The following is a 12384-nucleotide window of genomic DNA, read 5'->3' as shown; positions in this document are numbered from 1 at the left end:
ATTTGTTCACTGCAGGGAAGCGGAGATATAAAACACAGCAGACCCCGCGGCTGTCATCACCCCCGCAGCTCCCCGCAGCTCCCCGCAGCCCGCCACGACGCGCTAATCATCTCCTTCTACCTTCACCTTTCCGCATTTCCTTTTTGGAATTTCAATGAATTCAGCAGTTTGTGGCTGATGTAAAACAAGCGACAAATTGTCATCCCGCCCGCGGGGAGGGGGCACTTATATCACAAATGATATCTTGGCAGGAAGCTTAATAAACAGATACAATGTTTAACACAACAGACGACGCAACAATGTATCTTTCTTCTTCCTTCAAATTAATAAGGAGGATGAGAAGTGAAGATTGCAGCTCCTCTGCCCCCGCCAGGATCCCTGCAAAGATGTTGCATAAAACAAGAGAGCGGAAGACATGGTGGCGCATATGAATGCAGAGAAACATCCGCTCTGCACGCCGTGCCACCTTCCTACTGCGCCAGGCCACAAAATAACCCATCCCAGAGCCACTGCCAACAGTCCCAGGGTTTCCAGGACATCCAGTGAAGCTGGTGACAAAACCTTCCTCCATTATGGTTCATGTATGCTGAGGAGGGGGCTGGCTTGGCTATTAATGAGCAGTCAGCCAGCCCCTCTATTATGGCTTATGTATACTGAAGAGGGGGATGGCTTAGCTATTAATGAGCAGTCAGCCAGCCCCTCCATTATGTCTTATGTATGCTGAGGAGGAGGCTGGCTTGGCTATTAATGAGCAGTCAGCCAGCCCCTCCAGTATGGCTCATGTACCCGAATCAAGATGAAATCCTTCACAGGTTCATGCTGCCTATAAGAATAAAGGTTCAGGCCGGGCCCCAATATTGGGCCCTAAATCTACTGATGATGAGAAGTATCCACTGGTATCTGATCTGGAGACCTGGATCCAGACTGTAATCACATTGATACAGTCGGCTCTTCTGTCGATGTCCACCAGGTCATTACCGGCTACGTTCATATGATGAGATTTTGGGGAGTTTTTGATGTTGCAGATTTTCTGCCTCCATTAGTAAAATAGGTAACGTGCAGCGCAAAAAAAAAATCACCAAAATCTCACTCTGGGAACGGAGCCTAAAGGTGTTTTTTTTTTGCTCCAAGTTCTTCATTTAAGAAGCTTTTTATTGCACAGATTTCTTGACGTCCTTTCTTCCCCCAGGAGGAGTTTTATTTTTGGACCTCATAAATCTTTCCAATGTTGGCATTCAACATTTTAACGGATCATAAGACCTTTTGTTCTAGAAAAATGCAGAAAAGGTAAAAGAACATTTTTTTAATTTTTCAAAATTCAGGAACACAAGTGCACCGGGTTGAAGATTTGGCGCAAAAAACACAAGTTAAAAAAGTGATTTAAAAACCACAAATGATACATGGAGCCTCTTGTACCCCATTAGGGAGCGCAAAGAGAACTGAGCAAAAAGTTTGGGAAATGTTGAAAAGTGATGAATTAGACTGGATTTTAAGATGAAGACTTAAAGCCAAGAAAAGTTACAAGTCTACAACTTAAATAATAAAAAAGCGAAAACTATAAATCATTATTGGAACAATTGTTACTCCAGAAAATGGTGAAATGAGCCTTTGTGTTTTATTGCTGAAGATTGTCAGTACATCCGCTTGCTGTCACTGACCGCACCCTTCTCATAGCTGAAGGTTTGTTACAATTGTATCCAGTCCTCCAGACCGATACATTGTGGCAGGGATGGTACCCGGCACGTCTCCACCTCCACCGTGGCCGTCTCCGTGCTGCCGGCGTCCTGACCCCAGATCTTATGATGTTGCCTCCTCTTAGATCTCGCTTTCTGCAGATTGCATTATTATAATCACCTTCTGAAAGAATCAATACAAAGACTCAATTAATTACCAGGAGGAGTCAATAAGCAGCGACACCGAGGACGACGACGGTGAGAATAAATCCGGCTGTAACCTGACTCCATGATCCGATACGTCACATGTCATGTCGGAGAGGATGAACCCCACCGCCCCCCATAAGGACAGGACTTTGGTCTCCTCTTTTGATTTTTCTATGTTTATAACATGTTCTGCGCAGGGAAGTGACGCACAGCCCCGCACATGTCCAGCAGAGGGCGCTACGTGACGCTATAACAGTGGGTGTAATGCGGCGGCGCAGTGACGGCTCCGCTCTCCGCAGCTTTTCTGTTGTTTTTACATCTTGTTCTGAATCACAAACTTTAATCCCAGCTTTTATGAGTCTCTTATTAAACCTGAATTTCGCCTGTTTGCGACTGTGGACCTGGAGCGACTCCCCGCTGAGTGCGCTCAGTGACGGGGGCTGCAGTTTTGTGCCGCGTGTTTCCAGTAAATCTCTCGTTACATTTTTCCTTGAGGATCTTTTTATTCTCTGCACATTAACGACCTTTCTCTGCGCCATAAATTCGTTATTTTTACTTTACGAGGGCAATTCTGCATGAAGCGCCAATGCGGCATAAATGGTGAGATTTACAGGACTCCGGGTGACGCCTCCAGGCCGCTCCCCGATCGCTAGCATCTGACTCTGGAGGTTGTGTAATGAGGGCGATTGCACTATGAGCGACTAATATTCCATTTATCTTTCGTCCGGACCGGACCAGGATTCAGCCATAAAGTCCAATTACTGCAGGATCTCACAGATTGGGGGTCTCCATCCACTCTGGAGATCTCATGTCACTCGTTCATTTATGTGGGGGATGGGAACACACTTTTTTCAGCCAGATCCGAGAAAGATTTACAGCAACACTGCTTAGTACTGCTGTGTAATGTCCTTCTTGCTGCTTTTTTTCTAGAAAATGTTCATCTAAGCCAGTATTTCTCAACTCCAGTCCTCAACACCCACCAACAGGTCACGTTTTCAGGATTTCCATCGTATTGCACAGGTGATAATTTCATCACCTGCTCAAGCATTAATTCCATCGCCTATGCAAATACTAAGGAAATTTTGAAAACATGACCTATTGGTGGGTCTTGAGGACTGGAGTTGAGAAACACTGATCCAAGCATAATGTCCTCCATGCTGCCGCTTTTTGGCAAGTGTTTATCTCACAACAGTGCTGGATTAACAGCTTCACTACTCAGTACTGTGGCATAATGTTCTCCATGCTGCCACTTTCTAGTAAGTATTTTATCTCACACCAGTGCTGGTTTCACAGCTATACTGCTCAGTACTGTTGCATAATGTCTACCTTTTTGCTGCTTTCTAGTAAGTGTTTATCTCACAACAGTGCTGGATTCACATTGATGCTGCTCAGTATTGTTGGTTTATGTCCTCCATGCTGCCACTTTCTAGTAAGTGTTTTATCTCATACCTGTTCTGGATTCACAGATACACTGTTAAGTACTTTTGCATAATGTCTGCCTTGCTGCTACTTTGTAGTAAGTTTTTTTTTATGTCACACAGTCCTGGATTCACAGCTGTTTGCTCAGAACTGTTGCATAATATCTGCTTTCTAGTAAGTGTTTATCTCACAACAGTGCTGGATTCATAGCTACACTGCTTAGAACTGTTGCATAATGTCCTCCAAAGTGCCACTTTCTAGTAAGTATTTTATATCACACCAGTTCTGGATTCACAGCTACACAGCTCATAACTGTAGCAATAATGTCCTCCATGCTCCTGCATTTTAGTAAGGTCTTTTTTATCAGCCCTGTGCCGGATTCACAGCTACACTGCTCAGTACTGTTGTATAATGTCCTTCATGCTGCTGCTTCTGAATACATCCCATATGGAGGCAGGAGAGCAGGAATGCCTCATGTCTTTGTGTGCCATGTTTGGGATCCATCATGACAGCTTGTCTCCAGCCACTAGACAAATGCTCCATTTTGACCTGCCTTATGGTTTTAGCTTTTTAACCATCTGGCGCTTCACTTTCTCCACCATTTCTTGAATCCGTTTTTTTGAACCTGTCAAACATCCTGCTGCATTTTGGGTAATAATATCGGGTTATCAGATAATCAGACACGGACAGATGTGAGAGAACTGATAGACGGCGTCTCGGAGGCGAGATCCCAGGAGGCCAAATGCAGATGATGGGATAACGGGATAAGTGGCGGCAAATGAGCAGCGTCAATAAGAGCGCGGCGGATCACGAGGAGGCGGCTGGCGCTGTATTTGTCTTCACATTGTACAAATATTACATTATGGTCACCTTAGTCTCACCTCTGCCTTAATGAAATGCAGCCGCCGCGATCGTCCGCTGCCAGACTCTAAAAGCCTCCATATATTATCTGCATTGTTACCTCCAGCCGGTAACCTTCACGCTGCAGACAGCGGCCTCCATACATCGGCTGTAGGATCTGTGTCAGGTCCGGCGGGCGCGCGGTGGGAAGCCGCCGAGGCACAATGTTTGCTTTTAGCTCAGCGCATTTTCTATGCAGTTTGTTCTTCATGTCCCAATGATACAAAACATGAAATATTCACATAATCCCGGACCAGTAAAGAAGCGGCTGCAAAAACAAGTTCTAGAAATGGCTCCTCACTGCGCCGAACGTATCACCGAGGTCTGCTCCAAAGCTCTCAGTGATACACACCGAGAACGAGGGAAGCGGTCGCCGGGCCCTCAGTGACAGCTCTGCAGCCGCAACCTCGGGGCCCCTTCATTGCACCGTCTTCTGTCTAGATCTCCATGTTTTTTGCCTGCTTTTCACTTGCACCTCATTTTTTTTCCTTTGCGCCATCTCACTTGTGTTCACCTGGTTTTTTTCTTTTTAATGTTCGTCTTTATGTTTTTGTAGATGTTTTCTTCTGATTCAGGAATTGCGACTCTTCAAAAAGTCACTAAATATAAACGTGCGACGTCCTGGGCTCATTTTATGTTCATGTCAATTCTGCGACATTTTAGAGCAACGTGAGACTTTCTGTGCTAAGAAGGAAGAAGAGAAAAATAAAGAGAATTTGGGATTTTGCGCACAATTCATGAACCGCGTGTGAACGGTTTGAAGAATTGCGCACAAAAACTATAAACGAATACCATAAAAAAAACAGGAAAAGTGACAAAATAAAAAATGCAAATGATGACGTGGCCCCTGTGGCCCCTGGGTGCCGGATTATAGCTCATTGGAAGGTTTGTGTGACTTTTTACTCTACAGATGCTCTGAATTATTGGAAATGCACCGATTTTGACAAATTTGCCGTGAAATCTGAAAAAAAAACAAACCCCAGAACAATTGATGAATGGAGGCCAAAGTCTGCGGGAACGTTGCGGCACTCTTCATTATTCAGCGATTACGCTTGGTTCCATGCGCCCGGACTCCGCTGCCTTCGCCGCCCTCCATCCGCGGTTTCCCCTCTCGGCGTCGCGCGTACGAGCTGTGAGTGACTGTGAGTTATGGAGCTATGTGCAATCATGATGCTTGAGCCAAAAAACAAATGTCTTCCCATTACGGCCTCCCCTTCCTTCCCCCGATGCTTTCGGCTGGACGCGAGGTGCCCCTGCCAATCTGTGTGCCGAGTCCTGGAGGCATCCATCTGCCCGCTGGCAGCCGCAGATCTATCACCGGTGACCTTATAGCGAATGCTCGCTGCACCGGTGACACCGCTCATTGCTCAGAGCTGCGCGGGCGGCAGGAGATGTATGAAGTGGCGCTCTCCATCCCTCACTCGTCTCCTTTGTCTCCGGAGGACGCAGCATTTGCATTCGCTCGGCTTTCGCGGCTCCTCTCCTGCGTTGAGTGACCCGGTGTGAAATCCTGATCATCGGAAATATTGCTGCGGCTTGCACCCATTTATTAGCTATTGGTCCTGGGTAATTGGGCTGCGGAGCGGAGAGCGGAGCGCGCTGCGGAGGGGCCTGGGGTCACCTAATGAGGCGAGATGTAATAATACAAGATTGATTCTTACTTGTGCGCAGAGAGCGATTCCAAGCAGAACTGGAAATGTGCAAAAGACAACTACTCTCAGCGGAGCCATGAACTGATCATAGATGACGGGAGGAGCCGGAGCGACACAGGATGTGCTGCGTACACAGGACGGGGCGAGGTGCTGAGCACACTGGACGGGGGCTTGGGGAGAGGTGCTGGGTACACAGGATGGGGCGAGGTGCTGCCTACACAGGATGTGCTGCGTACACAGGACATGGCAAGGTGCCGCGTACACAGCATGGGGCTCAGGGTGAGGAGCTGCGTACACAGGATGGGGCTCAGGGCGAGGAGCTGCGTACACAGGACGGGGCTCAGGGCGAGGTGCTGCGTACACAGGACGGGGCTCAGGGCGAGGTGCTGCGTACACAGGACGGGGCTCAGGGCGAGGTGCTGTGTACACAGGACGGGGCTCAGGGCGAGGTGCTGCGTACACAGGACGGGGCTCAGGGCGAGGTGCTGCGTACACAGGACGGGGCTCAGGGCGAGGTGCCGTGTACACAGGATGGGGCAAGGTGCTGAGTACACTGGACGGGGCGAGGTACTGGGTACACAGGACGGGGCGAGGTGCTGGGTACACAGGACGGGGCGAGGTGCTGGGTACACAGGACGGAGCGAGGTGCTGGGTACACAGGACGGAGCGAGGTGCTGGGTACACAGGACGGAGCGAGGTGCTGGGTACACAGGACGGGGCGAGGTGCTGGGTACACAGGATGGGGCGAGGTGCTGGGTACACAGGATGGGGCGAGGTGCTGGGTACACAGGACGGGGCGAGGTGCTGCGTACACAGGATGGAGGCTCAGGGCTCGGTGCTGCAGATATTCACAGTTGAGGGTCACGGGACAATGGAGTCATCTGTAAATAAAGAGGAATCGGTGCGACCTTCTTATAGATTTTTTGTTCCCTTTCAGCCCGGTTTTCAAGACCTCGGACGGCTCATAGAAACTGCAAATTTCTCCTCGCTGAGAGTTTGTGACAATTGTATCCAGGAATCCACATAATGTATCATGGTGAGGTGCCATAGAGATAAGAAGTGAGAAGAGAAGGATTAGGATCATCCATAGTGATTCATCAAAGCAACCGTCTGGTGCTCACTGGGTCCCTTCTTAGTACAGGAGCTTCTCACAAAATTAGAATATCATAAACAAGTGAATTTATTTCAGTTCTTCAATATAAAAAGTGACTCTCCTATATTCTATGGAGTCATTACACACAGTGATCTATTTCATGTGTTTATTTCTGTTAATGTTGATGATTATGGCTTACAGCCAATAAAAACCCAAAAGTCATTATCTCAGTAAATTAGAATAATTAGCAAAAAACACCTATAAAGACTCCTAAGTGTTTATAAAGGTCCCTTAGTCTGTTTCAGTAGCTCCACAATCATGGGGAAGACTCTGACCTGACAGATGTCCAGAAGGCGTCACTGACACACTCCACAAGGAGGGGAAGCCACAAAAGGTCATTACTAAAGAAGCCGGCTGTTCACACAGTGCTGTATCCAAGCAGATTAGCCTTCCTCTAGTGTTAGCTTTCTGTTACTCTTTCTTATGTTAACGGGTCGGTTTTGACCCGTGTCTTCAATCACCCCTAGGATACCCTAAAAACAGTTATTTATGATCCAATTTGTTTCTTACCTCTTAGGTACCTTGTTAGGGTTTCTCATCCATGGAAGGATTGATTTTAATATTTTTGTTGTGGCCCCCCTGGGCCTTTCATTTGGGAGCATACCCTTCATTTTCAATATAAAAATATTGTCAAATGAACCTCAAGAGAATAATATAAACTTTAAAAAGTTTGTTATATTACCTGACTGTTACTGAAGGGTTTTAGAACACATTTCTTAAATGTAAAAAAATTATACATACATATATATTTTATATTATTAACTCTAGTAACATCTATGGTGTTACGGGTCAATTTTGACCCATATCTAACTACTTCATGAAAAAGGTAAAAAACAGATTTTTTTTTATAGAACTTTAATACAAATAAAAGATGAAAATTATATTAACATTAATAGCAATAATGATAAAAAGTAGCTTTTCTAGGTCAAACAAACAAACAACAGTCAATCAAATCAAATCAACAGAAATCAAGTACTAGTTTTTAGATGCATTAGTATTTAGATACATGTGTGGCAAAAAGTGACACTTTTTGTGTGTTCTTTGCAGAGGTATTGTTTGCAGGCGAAGCACGATGTGTTTGTCTTTCTGTCCTTATTGCTAGGGCAGGCCTGACACCTCTTTCTTTTAGGATCAGGTGGTCTCACTGGGGTTGTGGCTGTTGTGGTGGATGTTGAGGCAGGCCTGGTTGAGGAGGATGCTGGTGATGATGCTCTTTGTGGGTGTGGACGAAGCACTTGTTGAGCTCTGGAGTTGTCGGACCAAGACTGCAGCGGCTGGGTCTCGGGGCACTCGTTCCCTTTGGACAATGTGCGCCTTGACAAGGGATCTTCCTAGTTCCTCAAGAAACATCCTCCGCTTGTTTTTTTTCTTTGAATTCTATCCTTGGTGAATGTGGGTCCACAACACAAATGAATTGCATGCTGACACATCAAGGATGTTGTAAAATACAACCATTGGCCATCTCCCAGTCATTCGCTGGCCAGTGTGGGTGGCAGAAAGCTTGTCCAGGTTGTCCACTCCTCCTTTGTTTTTGTTATAGTCCAGGATGATTCTGGGCTTTTTGTCACTTCCTGATGACACAGCTGCATCTTTGTGAAGTGTGGACATCAGTACCACATTCCGTCGTTTTTTGGGGCAGTATGAAACAGCAGTGGTGTCTGTAAAAACAAACTTTGAGGAAAGTCCTTCATCTGCAACAATTCAGCGGGCAGCTCAGGTTTGGTTTTTTTCACTGTGCCCACCATGGTGATTTTCCTCCTGAGAAGTTCTTGTCCAAGGTCATAGCTGGTAAAAAAAATTGTCACAGGAAATGTTGTGACCCTGCAGTCCAGTAGTCATATCGAGGACTACACGTTTCCCTTGGTTTTTTTCAGGGATGCCGCTTGCAGACTTCCCTGCGTAAATCTGTCGATTCCATGCATAGCTAGTTTTTGCATCACAGGCTGCCCAGATTTTTATGCCGTATTTGCCTGGCTTACTTGGCATGCATTGCCGGAAGGGGCATTTTCCGCGGAAAGGGAGAAAACGTTCGTCTACTGTCACCTCTGGCCCTGGGTTGAACATCAGTGGAAGGAGCTGCACCTATTTCTCCCAAACATCCCTGATGGGAGCAAGTTTGTCAGATTTTGTTCTGGTGTCTCTGTTGTCAAATCTGAGGACTCTTGATATCATTTGAAACTTTTGAAGTGACATTGTTGCCCGGAAAATATTCCTGCCTGTCGATGCGTCCCAGAGACTATCAGTGGCCTCACTGCAGGATTTGTACACTCCAGCAAGGAGAAGAACACCAACGTAGGCATCCAGGACATCATCATGAAGGTCATTCCACATGTTGCCGTGGACTTTTTTTCCTTCAAGGTTTGTTAGCAATAATGACATTTTTTATTGACAGTGGCATAAACAGATCAAAACATGTCTTGATGTCACTTACTCTTGTCACAGCAAACCTTGTGATCCCAGGGGTCATGTTTATGATATTTGCAGCATCTGCCCGGCCATGTACATCTGGAGGTACTGAGCTCCAACTGATCTCGCCACTTTTGGATTTGAATCTTTCAGCGGGAGCAGCTTCAGCGCCAGTGACCTCCTCATCAGACTGATCAGAACTGTCTGTGTCTTCCGGGTGATACTCCACATCATCTTCCTCCTCAGAAACCTGTTCATCTGTATCAGTTTGCTGCTGTGTGTCCTCTGATTCATTATCATCTAAGATATAATCCAGAATGTGGCTTACATCAAATCTTCTCCTCATTGTTGCATGTGTGAACTGGAGATGTATACTCTGCAAAGTACCAACTCTAAGCTGGTTTGGCCATAGATGCCTGGACATGTCCCTAACTCAAGTTGTTGGAGGTCGAGCTGGCTGTGGGCTGTTGGTTTATACTGTGTTTATGAGTTCAGTTTTGGGACTTGTTATTGTTTTTTTACTCTTATATTAGACCTGGGTCGAAATTGACCCCAACAACACAAATGTTATAATTTTAATAAGAGCATTTTACAAATTAGTAAAATAGTTTTATTTTATTGTATTTTGTTTAAAAATAAGTTCCTGAAAAAGTCAAAAAGTCTTGATGCAATAAACAAATGTATGTAGAATTTGTATGCATTTAAAACCTAAAACGGGTCGGTCACGACCCTAACACTATTTAATGGAAAGTGGAGTGGAAGGAAAAAGTGTGGTAGGAAAAGGTGCACAAGCAACCGGGAGAACCGCAGCCTGGAAAGGATTGTTAAGAAAAGGCCGTTTAATAATGTGGTGGAGATTCACAAGGAGCGGACTGCTGCTGGAGTCATTGCTTCACCACACACAGATGTGTCCAGGACATGGGCTACAAGTGTCACATTCCTTGTGTCAGCCGCTCATTATTATTATTATTATTATTTATTATTATTGCGCCATTTATTCCATGGCGCTTTACAAGTGAGGAGGGGTATACATAATAAAAACAAGTACAACAATCTTAAACAATACAAGTCATAACTGGTACAGGAGGAGTGAGGACCCTGCCCGCAAAGGCTCACAATCTACAAGGGATGGGTGAGAATACAGTAGGTGAGGATAGAGCTGGTCATGCAGCGGTTTGGTCGATCGGTGGTTACTGCAGGTTGTAGGCTTGTCGGAAGAGATGGGTCTTCATGGCCAATAGACAACGCCAGAAGCGTCTTACCTGGGCCAAGGAGAAGAAGAACCGGACTGTTGTCAGTGCTCCAAGGTCTTGTTTTCAGATTAAAGTAAATTTTGCATTTCATTTGGAAACCAAGGTCCCAGAGTCTGGAGGAAGAGTGGAGGCCACAATCCAAGCTGCTGGAGGTCTGGTGTGAAGTCTCCACAATCAGTGATGGTTCGGGGAGCCATGTCATCTGCTGGTGAAGGTCCACTGTGTTTTATCAAGACCAAAGTCAGCGCAGCCGTCTACCAGGACATTGTAGAGCACTTCATGCTTCCCTCCGCCCACAAGCTTTTTGGAGATGGAAATGTCATTCTCCAGCAGGACTTGGCCCCTGTCCACACTGCCAATAGTACCAATACCTGGTGTAAAAACAACAGTATCACTGGGTTTGATTGGCAGCAAACTCGCCTGACCTTAACTCCATAGAGAATCTATATTGTCAAGAAGAAGATGAGACACCAGACCCAACAATGCAGATGAGCTGAAGGCTGCTATTAAAGCAACCTGGGCTTCCATAACCCCTCAGCAGTGCCACAGGCTGATCATCCTCCTAGTAGTTACTTGCCGTCATCTTCACACACCAATGTATTTCTTTCTTGGAAACTTGGCATTCTTGGACATGTCCTACTCATCAGTGACTACTCCGAGGATGCTCTTTAGCCTCACCACCCAACATTGGTCCCTCTCTCTCCCAGACTGTATAGCACAAGTGTTCTTTGTCATCTATTTCGGGTGCTCTGAGGCTTTCTTGTTGTCCTCCATGTCTTACAACCGTCATGTTGCCATCTGTCATCCCCTCCATTACTCCCCGGTCATGTCCTGGAGCAGGTGCACTCAGGTAGTGTCTGTGAGTTGGTCGTCTGGTTTCCTCCTCCCGATGCTCTATATTGTATAAGTTGATGTTCTTTGGTCCCAGAATTTCTTTTGTGATCTACCCGATTTGTTCTTGATCTCTTGTGCTGATGTTCCCACCAATGTCCCAGTCTTATTAGCTGTTGGGGTGCAGCCTCCGTCACCGCATTTTACTCATATCTGATCATTTTTAGCACAGCGCTAATGATCTGCACCAGTGATGGAAAACGTGAAGCTTTCTCCACCTGTACGTCTCATCTGTTCCTAACACGAGTAATCTTCTTACATTGAACCGAGTGGTCACTGTGATTTATACACTAATCCGGGACGGACATATCATTGGTGCAAAAAACCCGAAAAGAAGACCAAAAAATAAAAAACCAACAAAATATTTGATGGCTGATAAGATCCTATGAAAAATCCATACAAGAAGCAGGGGTTTAATGCAAAAATACAAAATATTTTATTATAGATCACAAAAACAGATGCTATGAGACAAAATAAACAGTAATGGGATAAATAGAAAAAACGTGATGGGGTGTAGATGACATAACACAATCCCACTAAAGGGAGTCACATGGCTAGCCTGGTCAGTATGCCCGCAATGAATAAGAAGGTGCAAAATGCAAATATGCTAAAGAGGAAAGGCCATATATGCTCTATATGAATAAATATAGGCCCTATCTAGTGCATCCTCTAAGCAACAGAACCAGAAGGTCTTATGCATGTCATCACATCTAAGGGAAGTCCCAATAATAATTAAAGTATCATCATACCTTGAGACATGGCGACGCTAGAATACGGGCGTACTGGCAGGGCAGAGAGGAGCCTCTGCTGACTGTCCGCAGAAGGGGACA

General features: G+C 45.8%; 1 pseudogene; it reads left to right on the top strand.

Annotated features, from left to right (window-relative positions):
- Nucleotides 1-6048: 6048 nt before the first annotated feature.
- Nucleotides 6049-11943, top strand: LOC143788856 (olfactory receptor 1J1-like; annotated as a pseudogene).
- The last annotated feature ends 441 nt before the right edge of the window (nt 11944-12384 follow it).

Source organism: Ranitomeya variabilis, chromosome 8 (assembly GCF_051348905.1).
Source record: "Ranitomeya variabilis isolate aRanVar5 chromosome 8, aRanVar5.hap1, whole genome shotgun sequence".
Taxonomy (NCBI): Eukaryota; Metazoa; Chordata; class Amphibia; order Anura; family Dendrobatidae; genus Ranitomeya; species Ranitomeya variabilis.
The sequence above is the reverse complement of the archived record's forward strand: the minus strand, read 5'-3'. Positions and strand labels throughout refer to the sequence as shown.